This window comes from Orcinus orca, chromosome 3, assembly GCF_937001465.1.
Source record: "Orcinus orca chromosome 3, mOrcOrc1.1, whole genome shotgun sequence".
Lineage (NCBI taxonomy): Eukaryota > Metazoa > Chordata > Mammalia > Artiodactyla > Delphinidae > Orcinus > Orcinus orca.
Window position 1 is genome coordinate 96,140,297 of NC_064561.1, and position 12,162 is coordinate 96,152,458.

At 39.4% G+C, this 12,162-nt stretch overlaps 1 protein-coding gene and 1 long non-coding RNA gene across 2 annotated transcripts in view; one reads left to right on the plus strand and one right to left on the minus strand.

The window, feature by feature from the left end:
* The first annotated feature begins 6,845 nt into the window (after positions 1–6,845).
* The window catches only part of PJA2 (praja ring finger ubiquitin ligase 2), a 79,331-nt gene continuing 74,014 nt past the window's right edge, over positions 6,846–12,162 (plus strand). Inside the window, exon 1 of the mRNA XM_004267440.4 lies at positions 6,846–6,985. The gene's annotated coding sequence lies outside the window, so the exon portion shown is untranslated. The remainder of the gene's footprint in view (positions 6,986–12,162) is intronic.
* Positions 7,349–11,647, minus strand: LOC125963889 (uncharacterized). Its single transcript, XR_007476316.1, has 3 exons — positions 11,614–11,647; positions 8,639–8,701; positions 7,349–7,566 (listed from the first exon to the last, which is right to left on the minus strand). It is a non-coding gene; the product is annotated as an uncharacterized LOC125963889 (long non-coding RNA).

Below are 12,162 nucleotides of genomic sequence, written 5' to 3' on the forward strand. Positions count from 1 at the left end.
TGCTATATGTCATAGCAGTAGCCAAGTTTCTTTTCAACTGCATTGTAATCAGTTCTTTAACCTTGACTTTTTAAGTCTTTTGTCATTTATTGTTGCACTCTGATGCTTTTGCAAAAATGCTTTATCTTCAAGAAGATTCATAGAAATGACTTTTTGACAAGTACAGGTTTCTGATAACTTTCAGATCATACCACTGAACTGGGTAAGGAATTAAAGAATTCTAGGAAAACCTGATGACTTCAAAAAAACTACTAACAGAAGATTAAGATCAAGGATAAGTTACATAGGACTGAACAAACTTATGAGTATGGTTATAATTTTTCTTTCTGTCTAAAATATCACTGTTTTTTAACCTGTGTTTTCCAGATATGAGGAAAGCTTTAAGTTATACCTCAGTAAGTAGAATTGAAACATTTATCTTTCCTCTCTACCTGATCCCTCCAGAATTTGGAAACTCTTAAGTTCCCAGAAGCTTTCTCAGGCATAAGGAAGGCCAATTTCTAAAAAGTGCCAGAATCTCAAGGTATTTGGCAACCTCCAGAAGAGAAGAATTCACCCAAATCCATCACCCAAATCTATAGATATCACAAGTGGAACCTATAACACACCCCTGGTGTGGCTTTCCTGGCCTTGAGAGTTTTTGTTTTTTGTTTTTTTAAAGTTCAATCTGAGATTACTTATGAAAAGTTCCAGCACAGCCAGTTTGAAAAAGCCTATGTCATCAATTAACCAGACTTATTTTACAAACAGATTAGTCTTAATTTGGCTATATTTGGTAGAAATGAGGGTAATTTTAGGGAGAAAAAGATTATGTTTTAGTGAATATTAAATTCTAGTTTTGTTAATTGAGGTCTGTACTTACTGGCTAAGACTCACTTTCTAGATAGCTCCTTGTAAAGTTTAGTTATTAAAAGGACACTCTAAATTTGTTTCTGAAGCTTATCACGGTGATCTAACTTTGGCTGAAGTTCGGATTCACCATGACCTGCAACCAGGAGATTATTCATACTGGAAGAGATTTCAAATAAAGGACTCTCTACAGCCACCTTGGAAGAAACCATCTCAGCCCTCTCCTGGATGAACTGCAACTCCTGTTTTTGACACTTGACTACAACTAAGACCAGCACTACCAGGGATGAGAAGAAGATGACATCTGAAGTATACAGCTAACCCAGGACACCGGACTAGGCCTGTATACTGATTACTTTGACAATTGCTCATGCTTTTGCTTATAAACCAAATGTATTTCTTCTTTGTGCTCAATCTTATGCAAGTTTCAAAAACTAATCAAATTGCTGAGTTTATGGCCAATTACCTATGTCCATTACTCCCTGTTTGCCTTGGTGGATTTCTCCTTTCCAGGGCTCTAACTGGATGGCTCTTAGAACTTTTTATTTTAAAGGAAAGAACTCTAGCACCACTCAAGCTAATGTTACCACCAATGTCACTGAGACCCTCTTACCCAGCCAATTAATAATGCCTATTCTGAACTTGGCCATAAATACTCATTTTCATTAGATATTGAGTATTGGGTGGCTCCTAACAGGACCTAATGGATTTCTGGAAAAAGTTTATGACCTTGGCTCTCCCCAGGTTGCTTAGGAAGGTATATAATTGGTGAAACAGCCCCTGCCAATCTGCCAATCTGCCTTTAATGCAGGCACATGGGGCTTGATCAGTTTTCCAATAGTACGATCATTTGATCTCATTATTTGTTCCTTCACTTGGAATAGAAGATATCATTATTCATATAAAGGCTTTAACAAAATTCACTCAGCAAGATTAGAATGATAGTAATCAAACCATTAGGTGCTCAATTTGGAAGTCTCCATGATGAAAAAAGCAATCTTACAGAATTGCATAGCCCTCAATATTTTAGCTACTTCCCAAGGGGGAACTTGTGCTGTAATATGTACTGAATACTGCATCTTTATACCTGACGAGTCTTCAAATGTAACCAGTCTTATGACCCATATGAAGTGTCACATTTCTGCTCTGAACAATCCTCTTCCCAGTTTAGGGGAAACATTAGGAAAATGGTTTGATTCAGGAAGATCTTGGCTTAAATCTTCGCTAATGATGTTGTTGATCCTACTGGCAATTTTAGCTACAGTTTGTGGAACTTGCAAGGTAAGAGTTTCTTGCCTTTCACGCTATGTGTCACTTGCTCATACTAAGATAATGATGTCTAAATGACTTGAAAGTATAGATTACACCAATAGTTCTCTATAAAATAATGGACATACACAATGCACATGTGAGAAAAATAGGCTTAAGTCTTACTGGACAACCTAGAATTGACTGTCAGTCCTTGCCAAACATTCTGCTATTATAATCCCCCAAAAAACAGAGAACCAGGCTATTAAGACTTGGCATTGGGACTTCCTGGTGGCGCAGTAGTTAAGAATCCGCCTGTCAGTGCAGGGGACATGGGTTCAAGCCCTGGTCCGGGAAGATCCCACATGCTGTAGAGCAACTAAACCCGTGCACCACAACTACTGAGCCTGCGCTCTAGAGCCCACAAGCCACAACTACTGAGCCTGTGTGCCACAACTACTGAAGCCTGCACACCTAGAGCCCATGCTCCACAGCAAGAGAAGCCACTGCAATGAGAAGCTCATGCACTGCAACCAAGAGTAGCCCCTGCTCTCCACAACTAGAGAAAGCCCGTGCACAGCCACCAAGACCCAATGCAGCCAAAAATTAATAAATAAATATATTAAAAAAAAAAGACTTGGCATCAAGGGACATGATGACGCAGTGCAGGCAAGCAACCACCCTGGAAAATATTTGCTCACCTACTGCTTTCTATCAAAAGGTTAATGATCAAAAGGGGGAAATTGTGAAATAAAATTCATATTTTATGACAAGACAAGAAACAGTTAACCATAAAAAATTTTTTTTTCTTCTCCGTTTGGCTTCCTCTCTCCCCTCTACTGTGCATTATATATTGACCAAACCTCCCCCATCAGCAGAAATATCTGCTAACCATAAAGAGCAACATTTTCCTGGCATCAACAAGACAACTCCTTAAAAGATAATATTGCTTCTTGATCTTGTAAGGGACCGCGATGATGCTTAGATATGGATTATGTAAACCTTCAATAATACATCATTTAATGCACAGCCCTGTCTCAAAAAGCTTATATAACTGTGCCTTGAATTCTAATGGGCAGATTATTCTCAGAGCTTTCTGAGTTGCTGTTCCCTGGGTTATAATTCTCAATTTGTCTTGAATAAAATTTTCCATTTCTTTCTTATATTGACTGATTAAGTTTTCATCAGCAGTGGTGTGTGGCCATTGATGATTCTGTTTGGTTAGCTTCATGCTCATCTAATGATTAGACAGAGATTTCCTTAGATGCCTTGAATCAGTATGTCTCCCAGTGTTTGTTGAGGGTATGTGTGTGTGTGTGTGTGTTTTGGGCAGGGCTTCAACACCAAGCCAGGCAGTTGACAGTTCTCCCTTAGCTTTCACTTCTTCCTTATGCAAAGCCTCAAGGTCAGCCTTAGGTGAATGTTTAGGGCCTTCTCAGGTCTTTCCTGAGCTTACGCACTGCTTAGCACAGCCCTGGGCATGTGTGTGAGTTTCTGGATTCTCATGAATATGTTGGAGCTTACAAAGTTCCTACAGACAAATCTCCAGCTTTTCCTTTTAAACTTTTTGGTTAACCTATTGTCTGCCCCAACCTGTTTCCACTGCCTAAGGTGTGGCAAAGTTAATCAATTCCCTTTCATTGTGTTTTTTTGTTTGCTTGCTTGTTTGTGTTTTTTTTGTTGTTGTTTGTTTTGTTTTGTTTTTTACAAACACTTCTGGGGAAAAGCCTTTTCCCCAGAAAACCACTGGTTTGGCTCTGAATCAAATCAAATCAAGATAGGCTTGCAAGTGAGATCTTCTGGGGAACCACCAGATAGGTTAAATGATGACTCTTCTCTTGGAATTAGGCTTTGGAGGAGTTCCAGCCTCATTCTGCCTTGTCTGATATCTGCCAGGCTGCTCTTTTCACCATGATTGTCAACTATTGTTTTTCAGTGCTATAGTGGAGTTGGAGATGATGGGATTAGATTAGAACAAGCCAAAACATTACAAACCTTGCTCTTCTTACTGAGATTCAGCTGTTTTCTTGAATAAATGCTTCCTGGGTTGCTGCAAGCCCTTGGTTGATTTCCACAGTTCTGAAAAAGTTGACTCTGACAATTTTGCCAGTTTTCTCATTGCTTTTACGGAGAGATGAATTTTCAGAGGTGCTTACATCTGCATTTTTGCTGATGTCACTCTAAGGATATAATTTGAATTCAGGTCCTCTCACTCCTTTACCAATCCTTCTGTTACATCTGTGGTTCTCCAACTTTGCGTGCATCAGAATCACCTCAAAGGCTTGCTAAGATACAGGTCGCTTGGCTCCACACCTAGAGTTTCCAATTCAGGTCTGAGGTTGGACCTACCTGAGAATTTGCATTTTAAAAAAGTTCCCAGGTAATGCTGATGCTGTTGGTATGGGGATCACTCTTTAAGAACTAACTACTGCATTACATCCTGTGGTACCTTCAACTCATTGCCTTAGGGAGTGTTTCCCACCTCTGAAATCAATAATAATACATATGTCATTAATACATATCTCTCTATATATTATGTAATAATATAATATATAAGCCAATATAAATATGTATTTAGTACTTACTACATGCTAGGTATGATATGTTTCACATTTATTAGGTTATTTAGTCTATAGTACAGCAGGTCATGAGTAGGCTTTATTACTTTACACATATTTAAACTGGAAATTGAGGCCAGAGATGTAAGAGTCCAGAGGCACTCAGCAATAAATGCGGGAGCTAGGATGAGAGTATAGTCTTTTGATTCTGGAATACATGCTATAAGCCTCCACAAGAGTGTTTCTCAAAGAGTAACATAGATCACTTCTGATGCCTTGGATAACTTTAGTTGGGACGTGCATGCAGGATTAAAAACAATGACTATTTTTCTAAACTTTGATTACATCATGATAAAAATGCCATTTGCCTACCTGCTTTTTAAATGTTTCTAGTGCTTAGTAACGCTCCCTTTTTACAGGGAGTAGTCTTTAGGCTGAGAGATCTTAGTAGAAAAAATACTCTCTATCCCCAGAATTTAAAAACATTGTTTTATGTTCACTTTTCTTTCAGTTACTTTCAGCTTAGAAGAGGTGACACAGGTTTTCCATTAATAGTCATTTATAAAGGTTTTACTCTTAAAGAAATTGAAGGAAAGACATATTTATTTAAAGAAAATAATAAATACTACTGCGAGTGGTATACACAGATATGGTATGAAAGAGATTGAAATTTGGGGAAACCCTGCCCCAACAAACTGGTTAGTGTACCCAATTGAATCAATATGCAACAACCTAAAAGGAGATCAAGGAAATGTGATTAAAGTATCAATTCTCTTTCAAAGAAGGAGAGACTTGTATGGAGAAAAAGCCACAACTTCTAGAGCAACATGTGTAAAGCAGAGAAATATCAAGTGGGAAATGGTTTCTGGGTAAGAAATGTACTACTGGAGTGGGCTGAGAGTTAGTTTGGCTTCACAAAATGTCAAGCAAATTCTCATAGTCCAAGTTTTATAGGAAATCTGGGATAATTTGTTTTCATCAAAAGCAAAAAAATGAGTCTTGGTTCACTGGCAGGAGATTTCGCAGTTGCCAGGGACAGCACAAGAAATGGGGTTCTTAACTCTTGGCGGAGGGGATGCGATAAATATATCTTGGGCATTGGGCATGTGTGCGGAGGGGGTGAAGAGGTGAAGAGAGTTGGGGGTAAGATGGGAGGAGAGTGGTACTGTAATCAGAGAAGCGGACACGTTCAGGATGAAAAAAGAGGACATATGCAGGATGAAGAAACAATTTAGCACCAGTGACATGACTGCCTAAACTGTTATCCTTGTTTAAATTAAGCAAGGTGTCCAGGGACTACAGCTGTTGTTATTTATTTTGGTTGCATGTGATGTTACTTGCCGGCTTGACAACCCATCAGCCCCAAGGTGCAACTGGAAGTCTCTGGTCAGGCCATAGCTATACAGAGGAAACGCGGGCATCCCCTATAACCCGCCCCCACCCCCAAAAGAATCAGAAAAGAAGGGGCAGGCGACTGACTGGGGGATTGCGGAGTGGGAGGGGAGAAGGCACTATATAGTGTGCAGGCAAGGTGGGCAGGGAGGAAGACCTGCCCTTCCTCCGTCTGCTATTTTCTCTTGGCCCACCCATATCTGAACTGCAAAGGTTTGAACTTCATGCCAGGAGACCCTAATCTTGTTAGTTAGGTTTCCAGTCAAATTAGGATTCGTTTTAACGCCTCCATCTTGGTTGCTGCTGTTGGAATTTCTGAAAGTCTAGCTGCGCCAGTTCTTCCTTTAGCTCTCCGCACCCACTTCCCTTTCCCTGAGACCCCGCCCTTTTCTCCCAGCCCAAACCACAAAAGGCCTGCTGTTCCAGCCCTAGCATGGTGCCCCGCCCCTGCCCCCCAACGTCGCAGTGCTGCAGGGAACGGAGGCGGGGCCAGGCAGGGGTGGGTTTCGTCCTTCCGCTCTACGGCCAATCGGTGAACTTGCCCCTGGGCGAGAAAGCGGGACCAGGGTGTAAAGACAGTCCAAGTATATTTCCCTTTTTCTGCCACGTCCCAACCATTGACGTGAGCCCACTCTCAGGTTCCGATTGGGTATGTGGATTTTTCCCGCAGAGGTCCTTTAAGCCTATTGGTCGACTCTGTTATGGGGGCGGGGCTTACGTTCCCTCCTCCTTCTCCTCTACCGCGGCGCAAGGGGCGGGACGCGCCGCGGCCGCTTCTGCTTCCGCCGCCGGCGCCGCCGCCGCCGCTGCCGCCGCAGCCGCCGCCGCCGCCAGCCGCTGCGCGTTCGGCGGGGGAGGAGTCGGAGGCGGAGAAGAAGGCGGTGGTGGCTGTTGCAGGATCGAGCGCTGTTCTCGCTCCGGAGGCGCTGCACAGTTCGGTGAGGGTTTTTTTTTTTTTTTTTTTAATCTGGCTTGTTCTCATGTTGGGAAGGTGAGGGACAAGGCGAGGAAATTGCTGCCTTCACCTCCTCCGTTTCTTAATTTCTGTCCTCGAGAAGGAGTGGGGCCTGTCCCTGGCCCGCCGCGCCGGCCATGGTGGGTGGGGTTGATGGCTGGGAGAGGCCTTCTTCTCCTTCTGGGCCCTGTCCAGCCCGAACCTGGGGCCACGCTCTTGTTGGCAGCCGCAGCGCCCGCTGCCTCCGGCGATGGCATAGATTGGTATTGGGGTCTCCACCGGCCGCTTTTTCTTGCTGCCTCTTCTGCTGTCCTTGGTGCCTTGGCCAAGGACCCCGCTGCCTTAATCCCTACAATCGCGACTGTGTTAGAAGAGTGTGTCACCTACTAACACCTCTCACCCGCCCTCTCTGCCCATTTCCAGTCACCCTGTGTAGAGCTGATCCATCTTACGCTACAGGCCTGCATCAGCACCCCTTCCTCGAAAAACCTTCCATTGCCGTCGCTCTACTGACTGTATTTGCATTTTTCCCGATTGTCACCGAGGCTCTGTCACGCAGACACCCTGTACAGACCATAACAATCGTTCATCTCCCGATATTAGCACCATTCCATCAATGCTTCGCCTAGTTAGAGCTGTCAGGTCAGAGCACGCCTCTGGCGGATGCACCTTCAATTTCGGCCTCCCTGAGATTACTGCTTGTTAATCATTTTGCGCACATTCAAAATGGTGAGTTTAAAGCCGCTCAGACCAAGTTGAAGAAGAGGGGAGGAGGTAGTCTTTTTTACTGAGAGGAAGAATCTATTTAGGAGACTTAACCTCTCCAGGCATTTTTTTTCCTTCTTTTTCTTTTTTAACATACGCATAGGCACTGCTTTGAGTCTGCTGGATCGGGGAAGTTTATGATTTTTTTAAAGGCCTAATATGTTGTTATTTTTATCATATCTGGTAAGTTAAATTTCTTTACATTGGCAGCCACCTCTGGTGAAGACTATAGATCATTTGCAGAGTATGTAAATAAACATGAAGATAAACGTTTTAAAGATTTTTATAAACGTTTAAACTATTTTTCCCATGTCCTCTGGAATTTATCATTTTTATATGAAATAACTTTAATTTAAAAAAATTAATTACAGACATACGAACTAGATGTAAAATTCAGCAATACAGAAAATGAACTATTAAGTAAAATGTGAACATTTCCTTTCATCCCCCAGTCTCATTCCACTGTCTAGAGTTAACAGTATTGTACTTCTTTCTCATGTACACTTTTAAACACATATGCATACATGTAAAGTTGGGGGAGTTTGGTGGGATATACCAAACACATTGGTATATCACTTGCTTTTTTCACTAAATTACATATCTTGGCTATCTTTACTTGTTAAACCTGATACTTTTTAAAAACTAAATGATATTTCAGTAGCTTCAGTGGGCTGTAATTTACTTAACCATTCCCTTACTGAAAGACATTTGAATTAATTAGTTTCTTTTTCCTATCACAAATAATGCTTTATTTGAAGCCAACTTTTACATTTATTTGTTTTTAATTACAAACTTTAAATCTTCTTAAATTTTAAAACTTCAGACAGTATGGAAGACTGTAATGTAAAAAGTCTTGTCCTTCTAGTTCTACCTTCATCCTAAGAGCTGTTCAGGAAACTTCCTCTTTATGTGATTATTTCTGGAGCATGGATTCCTAGAAATGGAATTGCTGGGTTAAAAAGAGAATGCATATTTAAAATTTTGATAACCATTTCTCCCTCCTTATTACTCATTTTGAAATTATTCTTGACTCTTATGCATTTCTTCTCCAAATGAACTTTAGACTCAACTTGTAAATTAAATTAAAAATCCTCAGGTATTTTGAATGAGATTATATTGAAATTTTAGATTAATATGGGGCAAACTGACCTTCATGATAACTGGGTCTCTCCCCTCAGAAATATGTGTATGTATGGTATGTCTCTACATTTTATTCACACCTTGCTTAGGGAAAGTTTTATAGTTTTATTCCCATATGTATGACATTCCTTCTTAGTATTCCTAGCTATTTTATGATTTGATAGCTCTGGTGGATGGAAACTTTCTAGTAACATTTTTTCTCTTTTTCTCCCCCTCCAGTTACATGAAAGCTTTTGAATTTTTTTCTGCTTATCATGTATCTAATCACTTTATTGAGTTGATTATCTGAAAATACAGTTTTTTGGCTTTCTTTTAAATTTTATAATTTGTGTGTTTTCCTCATTGCTTTGGCTATTATATGTTTTATATAATGTTAAATAATAGCAGTGATAGTTCAACTTGGTGTTGTTTCAGACTTTAAGGGGATTGTTTCTGATTTTTTAGCCATCAATTATGATGTTTGATGAAGCTTTCTGATAAATTGAGAGTATGATAGGTTAAAATGTGTTTTTGTATTCTTAGCTTTCCAAGATGATTTTATTGTTGTTTTTCATTTCTGATGACATTTTAAAAAGCCATAAATGGGTATTGAATTTTATTGATGTTTTTGATATCTTTTGACTGGTCGTATAGGGGCATCACCAGTATTCCCTTAATATTTTCCCAAGAGAACTCTTTTTTAAAGAATCAACTTTATTGGGGATAATTTACATACAATAAAATGTACAGCTCGGTGTGTTTTTTCTTGTTTTTTTTTTTTTGTGTGTGGTACGCGGGCCTTTCACTGTTGTGGCCTCTCCCGTTGCGGAGCACAGGCTCCGGACGCGCAGGCCTAGCGGCCATGGCTCACGGGCCCAGCCGCTCCGCGGCATGTGGGATCTTCCCGGACCGGGGCACGAACCCGTGTCCCCTGCATCGGCAGGCGGACTCTCAACCACTGCGCCACCAGGGAAGCCCCAGCTCGGTGTGTTTTGACATATGTATACACCCATGTCTCCACTACCACAATCAAGAGTAGAATATTTTCATTACCCCAATAAAGATACAGAATATTTCTGTCATCCCCAAAAGTTCCCTTCTGCCCTTTTGCAGTAAGTCACATTTTCACCCTCAGCTCTAGGAAACAGTTTGTCCTCTTTTTCTCACTATAAATGGGTTTCATTTGTTCTAGAATTTTATATAAACAGAATTATGTAATATGTATTCTTTTGCATCCATGTTTTTTTCTTTCACTATGATTTTGAGGATAATGCATATGTTTGTATGTTTAGCTGCTTCACTTTTATTGCTGAGTAGTAGTTTATGGTATTGATTTACTACAGTTATTGACCATTTCACCTATATATGGATATTTGGATTGTCTCCAGTTTGGGGTTGTTATTAGTAAAGCCGCTATGAACATTCATTCATGAGTTATTGTGTGAACATATGTTTTCATTTCTCTCGGGTAAATACTTAGAAATGGATTTGTTGGGTTGTATTGTAAACAAATGTTTAATTATAAGAACCTGCCAAACTGTTTCCCATTTTACAGTTCTAGTTGATCTGCATTCTCATCAACACTTGGTTGTTTTAGTCTTTTTAATTTTAGCCCTTCTAGTGGATATGTGGTAGTATGACACTGTATTTTAAATTTGTATTTATCTGATGATTAATGATATTGAGAATTTGTTCATGTGTTATGGGTCATTTGTATGTCTTCCTTTGTGAAGTACGTGTTCAAATCTTTTGCCCATTTTTAAACGTTGAGTTGTTTGTCTTATTGAGTTGGAGGAATTCTTTACACATTTTTCTGTACAAGTCCTTTGACCCACACAGATGCATATACAGAGAGTGCAGTCTGAAGCTTACCTTTTCATTTTCCTAACTGTTTAAAATAGAGGGGCTTTTAATTTTGACTAAATTCACTTTGTCAGTTTTTCCTTTTATGATTTGTATTTCTGTGTTCTGTTTGCTCAGTGCAAAGTTACACATATTTCCTCTTACGTTTTCTTCTACAAATGTTATAGTTTTTATGTCAAGGTGTATCATCCATTTTGAGTTAATTTTTGTATATGGTGTGAGATAGGGTCAAGTTTATTTTCCCAATTCTAGCACCATTTTGGGGGAACACTTTCCTTTCCAGCCTTGAATTAACTTAGTCAAAAATCAATTGACCGTGTATGTGAGTCTGTTTCTGGACTGTCCCCTTGACCTTTGTATCTATCATTTTGCCAATGCCACATTGTCATGATTATTGTTGCTTTATAGTAAGTTTTTAAATCAGGTAATGTAAGTTCTTCAGCTTTATTTTTTTCCAAAATCATTCTGGCTATTCTAGTTCTTTTGCTTTTCCATAAATTTTTTAGAAACGACTTGTTGGTTTCTACAGAGAGTACTGAGGGGATGTTAATTTAGATTATATTGAATGCATGCATCCATTTTGGAAGAATTGACATCTTAATATTGAGTCTTTCAATCAATGAACACAGGATATCTCCGTCTATTTTGTTTTAATCAAAGATCTTCATTTTCCGTCATTAGCATTTTATAGTTTCAACATACAGATGTTCATATTTTGTCAGATTTATATCCAAGTATTTCATCACTTCTGATGCTATTATAAATATAATTTTCCTAAATTTCCATGTCCAGTTGTTCACTGACAGTATTTAGAAATACAGTTTTGTATACTGACTTTGAACCTGGCAACCTTGCTAAACTCACCTATTCTAGTAACATTTTTTTTTTTGTAGATTCTTTTGGATTTTCTCATGTAGATAGTTGTATCATTTGTGGATATAGGACAGTTTTGTTTCTCTTGTTTTCAGTTTGTGTGTAACCACCTCCCCTACCAGCCTTTTTTTTTCCTTATTGCACTGGCTGGGCCCTCCAGTATGATGTTGAACAGGAGTGGTGAGAGCAGATATCCTTGTTTTGTTCCTGATCTTAAGAGAAAAGCTTTCAATCTTTCATTATTAAGTATACAGGGCCTTTTATCAGGTTTTATTATATACTACATATTATTATATTAAGTATAATAATCCTTTTATCAAGTTAATGATGTCCCCATTCTGTTTCTAGACTGCTGAGAGTTTTTTAATCATGATTGGACATTGTGCTCAAATGTTTTAACTGTACTTATTGAGATGATCTTATGGTTTATCTTCTTTGGTGTGTTAATAAGATAGATTACATTGATTTATTTTCAGATGTTGAGTCAACCTTGCATTCTCTAGATATGCTTCACTTGGTTGTGATGTATTATCATTTTCA